The sequence below is a fragment of the Crocuta crocuta genome, unplaced genomic scaffold, assembly GCF_008692635.1.
Source record: "Crocuta crocuta isolate KB4526 unplaced genomic scaffold, BGI_CrCroc_1.0 scaffold77, whole genome shotgun sequence".
In the NCBI taxonomy this organism is placed as follows: Eukaryota; Metazoa; Chordata; class Mammalia; order Carnivora; family Hyaenidae; genus Crocuta; species Crocuta crocuta.
The window spans coordinates 2,562,206-2,574,375 of NW_027532172.1; positions in this window are offsets into that span (position 1 = coordinate 2,562,206).

Genomic DNA, 12,170 nt, shown 5'->3' on the forward strand with positions numbered 1-12,170 from the left:
GACTCCCCCTGCCCGCCCCCCCCAAATTCTGTGAGGAAGCCCCTGCTTCTCTGAGCTGTTGTCCCTTTTCTCTGACGTGTTCCCCCTTTTGCCCTGGCTTTTCTAAGGTACTTTCTAGGGTTCCCTTCCCCCCTGCCTTTCTGAGACGCTCTCCCTGTTCGCGGTCCCCACTTCTGTGAGTGACCTTCCTTTCCCAAGTGCCCCCCCATTAATCTGAGGGTGCTGCTGCTTCTGTCACAATCCTGGGAGGTGGTCCCCACTTTTCTGAACTGCCCCACTCTTGATACCACCCCCTCCGTTTTAGTGAGTGCCTCCTCTTTCCTGAGGGGTTCCCCCACTACCCCGAGATGCCCATGCATCTGACTGGAGACTTAACTGTTTGAGGAAAAGTTCCCCACTTTTCCAAAATGTGTTCTTGTGGGTTCTCCACTAGTCTATGGAAGTCACGATTTTCTGAGGGGTTCCTGGCTCCTCCAGAGGTTCTGCCCCTAATATCCCCATCCCTAGGGGATCCTCATGTCCCTTAAGTGTGCCTCCACTCTTCCAAGATCACCTCTGAGGGTGGGAAGCACTGTGGATTTTTTCACTTCTCTGAGTGTCCCCCCCCCCCCAGCCCCTGCATTCTGAGGCATTCCCCTCCCACTTGCCAGAGGGCATTTCCCCCTTTCCTGAGGTTTTCTCTAAGGGAGAAACTCTTCCTTCATTTTCCTTGGATCCCCCAACTCCAAGGCTCCTCTGTTGGTTTGTGGCACCCTCTTCCTCCTTTCTGGAAGGAGAGGCCAGAAATGTGCCCCCTCTTCAGCCTTCTTTCTTGCCAGATTGGAGGAGGAGTTCTTTGAACTTTTACCTCAGCTTCCAGGGACCTGGAGAATTTTGTGGCTGGAAAGGAATTTGGGAGACAGAGTCAAAAAGCATTTTCTCTTGTCCTTCTGAGACCTGCTAGATTTGAAGGGGAGCAGGAGCTGCTCAGATGACCACCTTGGTTTGCTCTATTTTTGAGCCATGGGCCACCACAGTGTTGTCAGGCTGGTGTGGAGGCTGGAGGGACAGGGCCGGAGCATTGTCCTCCCATTATCCCCCGTTATCACACTGTCAGGCTGTGAGACCGACCCACTTCCTGTCCCATCCCTGAATCCTCCTTCTGCATAGTACAACTCCCNGTTTTCTCTCCTTGGGCCCTCTGATTCACCCCATGATCTCTAGAGGATCCCTGGTTTGCGGGCCGCTCTGGTTTGAAAGGCAGGGCAAGAAGCAGGAAATGGGTCACCTTAGATCCAGGAAGGGTGGAAGGGAGGCAAAAGACAGGGAATTGGACAGTATTTCTTAAGTTTTAGGTAACTTGAGCCTGGCCCAAAGGAAGTTTTTACATGGCTTTTACAAATCTCATGTGTACTTTTTTTAATGGCCCACCTTGGATTCCAAATTCACTCCAGTAGCTAATTTTATCTGCTTTGCCAAACGCAGAGCTCTCTGGAGCCCAAGTAGATGAATGCTGGCATTGAAAGATGGTCCAAAGGACAGGAATGAACTCAGTTTGAAACCTGAGTAACTTGTAACCACTTCGTGTCCATGCACAAGTCTCAGGCTAAAAACATGGGGGAGAATGTTCTTGAAGTGGAGTTCTGAAATGTAGGCTAAACTGTTTGGTTTAGCGTTTCAACAAGTTCTTCTCTCTGACTCTGCTAGAACTGCAGTTCACTTTACAGTGTGACTTAAAGCTGTCTTTCTCCTGTTCGTTTCCATCTGGGTCTTGCTTAATTTGAGTCCTTTGTGAAGATTCCTGCCGAGGCTATAATTTGAGTTCTAAATCTGTCGGGGGACCATGTGGACACAAGTTTCAACTCGAGCTATTTTCTTCTGTGGAGAAGCGCTTGGAGAGTTTCCTGGGCCCTCTGCTCCTGGGGTAGTCAAGTCCAGGCAGGAAGGTGCTGCAGACCTGGTTGCTCTCTTACTGCCTCTTCCTGGTCATTTGTAGGCACTGCCCTGAGGGGAAGGGTAAGGATGGTGGGGAGCTTGGGGGTTAGGGTTTCCTGAGACAGGGCAGAGAAGAGCTGGCACATATTTATTTTAAACAAAACCCCCAGGATGGGGTGTTGGAAAGAGAAGGGGGAGCTTTGAAGTCAGAAGGACCTGATTTAGGTTTTGGTCTGTCCTTCCTAGTTGTGTGGCCTTGCACAAGTTATAATGCAAAATCACATTACTAAATATTTGAGGGTCACCTCTCTATGAATGTGTGTGAAGGTGTCTACAGATGGGAAGTGCTTCCTAGACATATGAATGAATGAATGAAGGGGAGGCAGTCAGTATAGACATATGAATGAATGAGTGAGTGAATGAATGAATGAAGGGGAGCAGTCACCATAGCACCTAGCACATGGTTGGTGTGCAATAAAGGTTGGCTGTTGTGCTCAGGAGATTAGGGTTCTGGTCTGGACTTCTAGACCAGGAAGCACTTGACATTCTGCCAAGGCTAAATATGCCCGTAGAGAAAGAAATGTGGTATGTCTCTTGCAAAACCCACTACCACCCTGGGTCTTGTAGCATTTTTTTGTGTTCAGATAGCAGCAATGAAAGGGACTTGCTGTGTAGCAGGCATTTGCTGTGTAGAAGGCATTTGGCCTTGACTTCTGCTTCTGTAAAATGGGGTAATTTGTAAGTTGAGGGCAAGTAGGGAGATGTATTATAATTAGACTGTTGGCAAAATAGAAGATTATAATGAACTTGAAGAGTTGTGGGATGAAAAAAATAGGTAAACTATAAACCTAAATGATCATATATTTTGGGACTGCTTGAGTGAGCAATGTACAGCAGTTATCTGGTGAGTGATCTCTTCTTACACATTAGAACCTTGAAAGAAGAAGGTTCTTTTGGGGTAATGGATCAGATTTGGAGACAAAAGACTGGGAAAGTGATGTATAAAGTCGTGTGATGACCCATAATAATAATACATTGAGAGGGCCAGTGTGTGGCTTAGTGCCCATGAGGAGATCAGAGTTCACCTTGAGCTCCCAGGATCTAGAGAGCTGTGGAAGGTGGTAATTCAGCTGCTGGGGGTAGGGGTGGACAGGACACTTTTTTTTTTTTTTTGAGAGGATTCTTTAGCAGTTACTGAAAGCCCTGAAATCATGGCCAGAGATTCACTTACTAGTGTGGGGACAGATGGCACACAAATATGGGTGAAATAATGGGTGAAAATCTGAGCTAGGCTTCCACTGGGCTACTCCCAGGTTTGAAGGATTCCCCACCTGCCTTTGAAATTACTGTCTCCCTCCCTCTTTCCCTCCCCCCCCTCCCCCCNAAAAATTTTTTAAAAATCATTTATTTTTGTGAGAGAGAGTGCAAGGGGGGAAGGGGCAGAGACAGGGACGGATCATTCACAGTGGGCTCCTCACCGCTGATAGCAGAGAGCCCAATGTGGGGCTCAAACTCAGGAACCATGAGATCATGACTTGAGCTGAAGTCTGACACTTAACTGACTTAATTAAGCAGGTGCCCCCTCTTAATTCTTTTAAGGACAGTTATCCCATTAAAGAAAAAGGAAGAAAGCTTTATTATTTTTAAGATATAAAAAATAAGGTAAATAACTTTAAAGGGCTCACTATCCCTTTTGAAATTGTTCTGGGTCTTTTGTGTGTCACAGACTTCACTCTGGTAGATGGTGGCGTCACCAAGTCTCTTTTATCTAACAGGAAGTTTTTTAAACTTTTTTTTTTAATTGAAAGATCCTTACAGCAGTAAGAATGCTTGGATAGTTAGAAATGATATTGATCTAGGTACATTTATTAGATGTAATGTAACATGGTTATCCGTTGGTGGGGAGCTCTAAAAGGCATGTGGGTCCCAACACTGCCCAGCTTCTAACTCTGGACGATAAACTGTTGATTTATATAACTGAAATAGCTAGGGAAGTCAGGGTTTCCTTCCTGTTGGAGACAGCACTGGGGGCATTAAATCCCTGTAGGATCTTAATGATAAGAAAGAGGCTGACCTCTCCTGGAATTGGGAAATAACTACTGTATGAAGTCGTTCCATCCAAATGCATGGAAGGTGTTATTTTTAATTTCTAGTATTAATTTTGCCTGGCTGCCTTTGTTTATAATGGTGCATTGTTAGAATAATAATTTATCCCTTCAAACTGGCCTATAAGGGACAGTTTGAGCGCTCAACTAAACTAGGTTTTCCTTGTGTGGCCATAAGGTAGGACTTTTTTTTTTTTTTAACACAACTTAAATTAGATTGAAAAATAGTGTTAAGTATTCTGGCTCATGTAACTTCCTATGCCGTTAGATAATCCAGCAGTAAATGTTTGTGTGCCTACGTTGTGCCAGGTTTACCATGCTGGGTGCTGGCGGCCTGATAGTCAGCAGGATAGATGAAGTCAGCCCTCGAGGAACTTACATCCCAGTCACAGAGAAGAAAACAATTGGATGAAAGACTATTGCAGAGCTTCTTTGGGAATATCCCTGGATGTTGGGAGCTTGGGGTGGAGTTTCTTAGAGGCTTAGAAGTGAAACCTCACTACTCCTATAATTTCTTCACTGAGCTCTTTGCTTCTGTTTCCTCTCTCTTAAAGGAGGCAGAAATTAATGGCATTTTCCTGGTGGATTGTTGGCTGTTGGCACTAGTTGATCCAGGATGACTGTGACTGTAATCTTTGAGAAAAAAGAATCTGGGATGGTCACTGCCAGGAGCATCCTCAGCTTCGCTTTTCTTGAAGTCAGTGGCAGTGTGTTTTTGGAATCCTATGGCATTTCTTCATGGCAGTGCATATTATGCACAGAGATAAACAGCTCTAAAAGCCCCTTCACCTTGTTTGAAATCTTAAAATTCAGACAAGCGGAGTGCTTGGCTGTTGTTTATGGTATAGGAAAGAGTAGTGAGATTTCAAATAGACAGACTACTTTGTTGTACCTATTAGTAGATAGTTGGTGCACAGTTCCCTCTGTCCTAGGTTTATACTCTTATACTGGAGTTGGAAAAGCACTATTTTGACTTTCTTATGTTGTGGCCAGATTTGATGTTAAACTGCAGAGGTCAATTCTGTGACAGGTGCTTTTCTTAAGTGTATTTGTGAGGGTTAGAGCCAGAGAGCAGGGGTGGAAATTCATTCAGGACACATGCTGCAAGCAGAGAGATTATAAGGAGAGTTTCTGGTAGTCTTTTCCTTTCCTTCAAAGTACTGACTTGGAGATGAAGAGGCAGGCTCTGGCCGGAAGTGGGCGTGGACACATAATGCAACTGCATGTGACCAGGCTCCCACCTCTGAGCTTTGCTGCCCTTGGGAAGTGGGTGCTTGCTCCCTCCTCATGTCCTGTTCCCTTCCCCTCCAGCAGAGTTCTTGGGCTCCAATTTGAGCATAGAAAACACATTCAAATTTTCACTTTTTTGTTGGTAAGCTGCTTTGTTAGAGCTGGGAGCCACCAGTGGACTTGCACTTGGCAGTTTTGGGGGCTCAGCTAATGTACCTACAAATTTAGGACTATCTGGCAGGGTAGCCAACAGGATGGTTTTCTGTTGGATTATCAGTGTTGCCTGCAGGAGCTTGCCCTTAGAGGGCTGCTCTGGAGAGGTGTATAGCACTCAAGGAAGCAGACAATAGCAAGGTCCTTCTGCGAGAGTGTGCTCTTGAAGAATGGTTTACTATTATTTGTCTTTTTTAAAAAAAAATTTTAAACATTTATTTATTTTTGAGACAGAGAGAGACAGAGCATGAGCTGGGGAGGGGCAGAGACAGAGGGAGACACAGAATCTGAAACAGGCTCCAGGCTCCGAGCTGTCAGTATTGAGCCTGATGCGGGGCTCAAACCCACAAACCGTGAGATCACGACCTGAGCCGAAGTCGGGCTCTTAACCAACTGAGCCACCCAGGCGCCCCTATTTGTCTTTATTACTTTGTAAAAGTACCCTCTGTGCAGTAGAATCTCTAGATTTGTATCCAGATTCTGACACTTGCTGGCTCTGCGACCTCAGGAAAGTGGTTTAACCCCAAGTGGCCTAACTTCTTTGAGTCTCAGTTTCCTTATTTGTGGGGCAGGGATGGTAAGCACGAAGCAGGTGGCCAGATTGTTGTAGGTGCCTAATAAAGGTAGTTGTTATGGAATCATATCAAAGCTGACTGGCCCTCTTAAGGTTGGCACTCAAGTTTGAATAGCTAACTATGGCAGATAACACTGTCTGATAGTAAATGAGTCCATGTTGGGGCCATACGCTTGGTGCAGCTGAGGATTGGCGATCTAGAGTTTCCCAGACTGGTTGATTTTTCCCAGTGATTCTCTCAGTTCACTGTGGCTTTATGCTGTTGTGTATTGCCTTGGTGTACTTATTATGTAGACTTTCAGTGCCTCCTGAAGCATGGATGGGGTAACTGGGTAAAAGGCTTATTAAACTGAAGGGTGGGTAAAAGGTGATAGAGCTAATTGTTAGGTGGTTAGGCATTCTGGGGAGAGGAACAACATGGGCATGGGCAGGGACCTGGAGGTAAAAAAACAACCTGGTGAGTTCTCTTGACCTGAGGAGGTTATGAACATCGGAAAGTCAGAGTTTGAACTGAGCACCTTTGGCAAGAAAAGTCCAAAGTTACCTTTAAAGGTGTAGAAAGTTTTATAAAATGTGCCATAGTAGGATTCAAAATTGAAATCAGATTAAAATCATATTTAAATTGAACTCTTAATAAGCATTTTCAATTAGAAAGCAATGATGTCCAGTGAAATCAGACCATCTGGACTCTCTTTGTACTGTTAATGTTGTCTTCATGAAGTTTAATATCCTAAAGAGCTTCAAGAGAACAGATTTGGGGGCTGCTTCTGAATTTTTTTTTTTTTTTTTGAGAATTGTTATTTAAGCTGGTCTACAATTCTTAACACAGCAAAACAAGTTTTTAGCTTGCATGGCATTTTTCAGGGTTTAGGTTTTATACTTATGAAGCTTTCAAGCTATTGATTTACTTATTTAAAACCATTTTTAAATATTTGTTTATTTTTGAGAGAGACAGAGGGTGAATGAGGGACAGACAGAGAGAGGAGACACAGAATCTGAAGCAGACTCCAGGCTCTGAGGTGTCAGCACAGAGCCTGCTGTGGGGCTCGAACTCAGGAACCACAAGATCATGACCTGACCTGAAGTCAGACGCTCAACTGACTGAGCCACCCAGGCGCCCTTCGAGTTTTTTTTTTTTAAGTTTATATATTTATTTGAGAGAGAAGGAGAGAGAGGGTACGTGTGCCCATGTGTGGCAGTTGGGGAGGAACAGGGAGAGGGAGAGAGAGGATCTCAAGCAGGCTCCATGTTGTCAGCTCAGAGCCCCATGTGGGGATGTGGGGTTTGATCTCATGAACTGAACCATGAGATCATGACCTGAGCTGAAATCAAGAATCAGATGCTTGGGTGGCTTAGTTGGATAAGTGTCTGACTTTGGCTCAGGTTATGATCTCGCAGTCTGAGTTTGAGCCCCGCATCTGGCTCTGTGCTGACAGCTCAGAGCCTGGAGCCTGCTTCAGATTCTGTGTTTTCCCTGTCTCTTTGCCTCTCCCCCACTTGCATTCTGTCTTTCTTTCTTTCTCAAGAATAAATAAACATTAAAAAAAAAAAGAGTTGGGTGCTTAACCAACTGAACCACCTAGGCACCCTGAAACTTTCAAGCTTTATATTTAATCTCTCTATGTATCTCTATTGAAGGTTGACTTTTGACTTAAATTTGAAATAAACATCTCATTCTTCTGTTAAATGAGGAGTTGGTAAAATGTAGGCCATATCAAGTCAGCATGCAAGAAGGCATGGGTGTTTTGTTATCAAGCTGTGAAGGAGAAAACCAGAAAGACCTATTCTCTATATTTTTAATAAGAAATACTAGGTACCAGGGGAGGAAAGTGGGGGTAGGGGTGGGGGAGATGCCTATCCTGTCAGGAAAACTTTTGGGAAAAATGTTTTACCTCCTTCCTATGTCAAGTTGGAAGATCTGCTGTTTAACAACCAGAGAATGGGGTGTGAATTGGATACCAAGTTTTATTTTATTTATTTATTTTTTAAATTTATTTCTAGGAGAGAGAGAGAGAGAGAGAGAGAGACAGCCAGCGTGAGCAGGGCAGTGTCAGAGAGAGAGGGAGTCACAGACTGAAACAGGCTCCAGGCTCCGAGCTGGCAGTCAGCACAGAGCCCGACGCGGGGCTCGAACCCACGAACCGCGAGATCATGACCTAAGCGAAAGTCGGACGCTTAACCGACTAAGCCACCCAGGCGCCCCGGATACCAAGTTTTAAAAATACATTTTTCTTCATGTCTAAATCATGGATGTTTATTAACAGACCAGAGATGTGACTAACACTCTTTCTTTGCTAAATAGGTTTGAATAGGTTGATCTCTAGACCTAAGACTGACATAAACTTTTTTCCTTTTTCTTGTAGCTTTTTGATTTTTTTCCTTAAAAAATTTTTTTTAATGTTTATTTTTGAGAGAGAGACAGAGTGTGAGCGAGGGAGAAGCAGAGAGAGGGAGACACAGAATCTGAAGCAGGCCCCAGGCTCTGAGCTGCCACCACAGAGCTCGACATGGGGCTTGAACCCACGGACTATGAGATCATGACCTGAGCCAAAGTCAGATGCTTAACCTACTGAGCCACCCAGGTGCCCCAGATGTTTTGCCTTTTAATTCTTTCTTTTTTTCTTTCTTTATTTAAAATTTTGTTTTATCTCTTTATTTTATTTTGAGAGACAGAAAGCGAGCGGGGGAGGGGCAGAGAGAGAGGGAGACACAGAATCTGAAGCAGGCCCCAGGCTCTGAGCTGCCAGCACAGAGCTCGACATGGGGCTTGAACCCACGGACTATGAGATCATGACCTGAACTGAAGTCGGACGCTCAACTGACTGAGCCACCCAGGTGCCCCTTAATTCTTTAATTCATAGAAAACATAGTTTACTTACTAACTTTTCAGAGACTTAGAATTGCTAAAATAGGTAATTTTTTTGTAAGCCACATATAGACACAAAAGAGATAATCCTTGCCAACTGGTGACACATGCAGATGAAGACAGTGGGAGATATACTTCCGGATTCACAGTAATACATCTAGCAGTTTGTTTTTAACCCTTCAGGGGAGCATTTGTAAGCAGAACTCTGTAGTCGTGGGACTTCCTCAGGGCCACACAGAGACTAAGTGCAGATGGAGCCTGAATTCCATGTTGCTCAGCCACTAAGTATACGGAATTGTGGTTAGAAACGACATTCAAAACAAAACAAACACATGCTGACAAGTGGTCTTTCTCTAGAGAGCTGTGTTTCAGAGAGCTTTTCAGCATATATATGACAGGGATGAGGCAAACAAGTGCAGATATGTCTCCCATAAACTCCTAATCTAGTGTAAGAATGCTGTCATTTAAAAAATGACATTTGTGGGGCACCTGGGTGGCTCAGTCAGTTAAGCGTCTGATTCTTGATTTCAAGATTCTTGATTTCGGCTCAGGTCTTTTTTTCTCTTTTTTTAATTTAAAAAATTTTTTTAAATGAATGATTTTATTTGTTTCTGAGAGAGAGAGAGAATCAAACAGCGTGAGCAGGGGAGGGTCAGAGGGAGACACAGAATCTGAAGTAGGCTCTAGGCTCTGAGCTAGCTGCCAGCACAGAGCCCAAAGCGGGGCTCGAACCCACGAACTGTGAGATCATGACCTGAGCTGAAGTCGGATGCTTAACCGACTGAGCCACCCAGGTGCCCAATTTCAGCTCAGGTCTTGATCTCACTGTTCATGAGTTTGAGCCCCGGTCAGGCTCTGGCTCCCAGTCAGGCTCTGGCTCCCGGGCCTCTGCTCTGTGTGAGCCTACTTGGAATTCTCTCTCTCTGTCCCTCCCCCTACTTGTGCTTGAGCGCGCACACACACACACACACACACACACAGTCTCTCTCTCTCTCTCTCTCAAAATAAATAAACTTAAAAATAAAAGTTAAAAAAATGACATTTGTTGTAACCATTATTAAAAAGTTTTTTTAGGGGCGCCTGGGTGGCTTAGTCAGTTAAGCGTCTGACTTTCGCTTAGGTCATGATCTCGCGGTTCGTGGATTCGAGCCCCGCGTCAGGCTCTGTGCTGACTGCCAGCTCAGAGCCTGGAGCCTGTTTCAGTCTGTGACTCCCTCTCTCTGACCCTCCCCTGCTCACGCTGTCTCTCTCTCTCCTAGAAATAAAGAAAACATTTTTAAAAAAAAAGTTTTTTTAATGCTTATTTATTTTTGAGAGAGTGGAAGCAGGGGAGTGGCAGAGAGAGATGGAAACACAGAATCCAAAGCAGGCTCCAGGCTCTGAGCTGTCAGCACGGAGCCAGATGTGGGGCTTGAACCCTTGGACCGGACTCTGAGATCATGACCTGAGCCGAAGTCGACACTTAAACCGACTGAGCCACCTAGGCGCCCCTTTTGTAGCACTTATAATGCACTGAGATTGCTTATGAAAAATGCTTATTTTTCATAAAGCATCACTGTAATAGTCCCTTTAACTATTTTCTGGTCCTTGAAAAAAGTACCAAAACTATCAAAGTACTAAGGAAATAAAATTAACATAGAAATGTATCTTTTCCTTCCCTTTCACAACTAATTGCATTCTAATCTCACCAACTGAATGTGAATTTAGGGTGAAATAAGAAACTTTAAAACAATCCTGAAAGATTGTGGTTATGATTGTCCCTAAACTTAGTGAAAACAGTTTTAGACTTTAGAGTTATAAAAATGAGAAGTGTGGAAAGCAGTCATTGGCCTTTTCATAAAATACTTTAAAAAAGATTTGGTATACTTCTGAATGAACAACCTATTTATTTTTTAAAGAACTTGTCAGAAAACAGATGGGAGCCTAGGGTCACTGATAGCAGTAATCCAAAATTGGTTAAAGTCTACAGAACTAGGTCTGCTCAGCCTGCAAATTTAAGTAAGTAGATGACAATTCATTCTAGACAGCCATCTAGAAAGTTTACAGGATAATGAATCCATCCCTTTTTAGCCCTTTCTGTCTCCATAGCCCCACACTCGAGGTGTGGCCAGGTCTGGTCTCTGCCTCTGCTCTTCTGGATGCCTGGGATGTTCATCTGTTAAGAACTGGCTCAAATGTCACATCCACAGATTTCCCAGACTCCTCCCTAGGCAGGGAGCAGCCCCTTCCCCTGTGATTCCTGTCTTTCCTATGAATGTATTTTCTGCACTGAAATCTTCTTTCTGTGCTGTCAGCCTGTGAACTTCTGGAGATGGTGCTTGCCATTTCCTCAGCTTGCAAAACCTTTGGGGGTTAGTGGTCTCTTAGACAGTTTTCCTCCATTAGTGTTTATCACATAAGACATCTTGAATTTTGCCCACCAGAAACTGACTTTTAATGTTTATTTATTTATTGGGGGGGGGGGTGCAGAGAGAGAGAAAGAGAATCCCAAGCAGGCTCTGCATTATCAGTGCAGAGCCCGTTTGGGCTGGAACTCATGAACAGTGAGATCATGATCTGAGCTGAAATCAAGAGTCTGACGCTTAACCTGAGCCACGCAGGCGCCCCTCCACCAGAAACTTTAAAGAAATCTCCTGATTCAAAACAAAACAGAACAAAACTACAGTACCTTAAACATTTAATAGGTGATGCTACCTTTTTTCAGTTTCATGCTACTGTGGCGCCTTTGACCAATTTTCTGCCATAAAAGAGGACATGAATATGGAATTTGGTGCAAATTTCTTTTCTTCAGTCTCAGATGGTATTTAGTAGTTTATCTAACAGTACATTAGAAGGATAATTAGAGTATTTTTGCAGTGGTTAAGGTAGAAGGAAGCCTGGCTATTATTACCAAGGAACTGATCTTTGAAAGATATTAAATTTAAAATCAATTTGGAAGAAAATTTTGTTTAACTAAATAACAGAAATGTTTTTATTTTTTTTTCATTTTAGAACAGAAGTGTTTTTAAAGTAGTATATTAACTGGTATCTGTCAGTATTAATTGACTGCCTTGTTTTTAGGGCAGAGGGGAAACTGAGAAAAACATGGTTCTAGCCCTATTTGTCCTTTAATTAGTTTCTTCAGCTTTAGAATGGAATCCAAAGGTGATTGCATCATATTTCATAATCACCCAGCTGTACTATTTGCTGTTTAGTCCAGCACTAGGCACTGAGGTAGCAAGGTCTTTAGTCTGAAACAGCCTTAGCATTTGCCTACCTGAGCTTCGGG